This window comes from Orycteropus afer, unplaced genomic scaffold, assembly GCF_000298275.1.
Source record: "Orycteropus afer afer isolate SDZICR_OR568_19922 unplaced genomic scaffold, OryAfe1.0 scaffold00072, whole genome shotgun sequence".
NCBI classification, from domain to species: Eukaryota; Metazoa; Chordata; class Mammalia; order Tubulidentata; family Orycteropodidae; genus Orycteropus; species Orycteropus afer.
The window spans coordinates 5,498,838-5,501,134 of NW_006921659.1; the positions used below are offsets into that span (position 1 = coordinate 5,498,838).

A 2,297-nucleotide genomic window follows, 5' to 3' on the forward strand; every position below is an offset into this window, starting at 1 on the left:
TTGCCTGCCTTTCCAACAGAGTTGAATGGGAGACCTGAGTATGGAAATTCCTAAAGTAAACCTGTTTCCCTTCAGGTTTCCCAGACCATATTTCCAGTCAGCCTAGCTGAGCTGTAGGTAGTTTGTTCTCAGCCTCCTTTTATGGGCGATCCTATTGTAGGGATTAGGAAGAAGAAGGACAAAACCAACATTTCTTGAGCGCTTACCATGTGCCAGACACTGTGCTTGGAGTTTTACATATGTTATTTCTTTTAAACTTCACAACAATATGATGAATGAGGAAGTATCATACCTGATTTACAAACACATTGGGAGTCAGGAAGGCTAGATAATCTGTGCTTGTCACTGATACAGGTCTTTCTGGTTCCAAAGAACATGCTCTTATTCTCACACCTAGGAAGATATGTTTCTGCACAAGGGGATCTTCTGGCACAGTGCTCCAAATCTAAATCAAAATTAGTATGTGTGGCCGAACAATGGTCACCATGTCTGTACCAATGACTGTACCGACTCTGCTTGCTGGTTGCGTGTCTACAACTTATTAGACAAAAATCTTCTTCTAATGATGATCTTTTTTTTTTTTAATTTTAGTCAAAGATTTCTTCAATGTAAATCATATTATAAAATTTGGTGAAAGTGATAGCATCCCTCCCCAGGAAATTAATTTAAAACATGAAATTTATGTACAATAGCTGAGTGTTCATTTGTCCTCTTAAGTGCATTTATAGGTTTATCTACAGTCCCTGGCTACAGAGAGAACAACATATTCTCTTTATGTCTTTCCTAATTTACAGAATCCAGAACTTATTGAAAGTAAATTTTTGAGGACTCTGTTAATGTTATTTATGTATGTTTTCAAAAATGTGTTGTTAAGTCTTGAATCATTTAAAAATGCAAGGCCTACCCACCAGCCACTCCTCGGAAGGAAGATTGGGCAATCTACTTCCGTAGTGATACCACCTTGGAAACCCAAGGAAGGGTTGCTATGAGTTGGATCTGACTCCATGGCAGTGAGTTTGCTTTGGTTTTTAGCTTTGAAATGGTGACCTAAGAGAAAAACTAGGGATTGAAAAGAGAGATTAGAAGAGGGGCTTTTCATGACTGTCTTCATCAAGTGCAATCCTATCATTCCTACCAAGCATATCCAGACTTTCACAACTTAACTCTGACAACCAGCTTGGTGTATTCATTCAGGTTTATGAAGGTGAGCACACCATGACCAAGGATAACAACCTTGAACTCACTGGCATACCTCCTACACCCTGTGGTGTTCTTCAGATTGAACATTTTTGATATCAATGACAATGGTATCCTCAATATCTCTACTGTGGGTAAGAGTACTGGAAAAAATAACAATTTTACCATCACTAATGACAAGAGCCCTTTGAGTAAAGAAGATATTGCACTTGAGTGTATGGTCCAGGAAGCTGAGAAGCACAAAGCACAAAGCACAGAGGGACAAGTTGTCTTCTAAGAATTCACTTGAATTCTATGTATTTAACATGAAAGCAACACAGTAAGATGAAAAACCTCAAGGCAAGGTCAATGATGAGGACAAACAGAAGATTTTTGACAAATGTAATAACATTATCAGCTGGCTTGGTAATAATCAGATGACAGAGAAAGAGGGATTTGACCATCAGTAGAAAGAACTGGAGAAAGTCTGCAATCCTATCATTATCAAACTGTACCAGAGAGCCCGAGGTATACCTGAAGGAATGCCTGGAGGTTCCCTGGTGGTGGAACTCCTCCAACTGATGGTGCCTCTTATGGACCCTCCATTGAAGAGGTTGATTAAGCCTATCTCTGAGCATAGCATAGTTCCACAATAAAAAATTGAAGGACCTAAATTTGTATCACATTTAGTGTCAATCTTAAACTGCTATACTAAATTCCTGGGCATTCTCAATACTTGAACATGGAATATGTGCATGGGGAAAGGAAGTAAGATTTCACTTTATTAACACAATATTGTAAGTGGAAATTGCAATGTCTTAAGTAAAGCTGTATTTAAAATTGGCACAAAAAAAAAAAAAAAAAGGAAAGAAAGAAAGGAAAGGGACTTTTAAGAAAATAAATTTAATGATTCTTCATCCTGACTGTACCCATGTTAGTCTTTGGTCCCTCTTGTTGGTTTTAATCACAACACCTTTATTTCTAGATGAGCTTTCACTGTTGTTGTACATAATACTATTATACCATTTCAGCTTAATTTTTTAAAATATTGTGTCAGAGTCTGCTCTACTTGCAAGGTAAAACTCGTTGGCAAACAGTATACTCATTTTCCTGGCAAACTA

At 37.6% G+C, this 2,297-nt stretch overlaps 1 pseudogene; it reads left to right on the forward strand.

Moving 5' to 3' along the window:
• The first annotated feature begins 1,097 nt into the window (after window positions 1-1,097).
• On the forward strand, window positions 1,098-1,798 carry LOC103196977 (annotated as a pseudogene).
• Window positions 1,799-2,297: the final 499 nt, after the last annotated feature.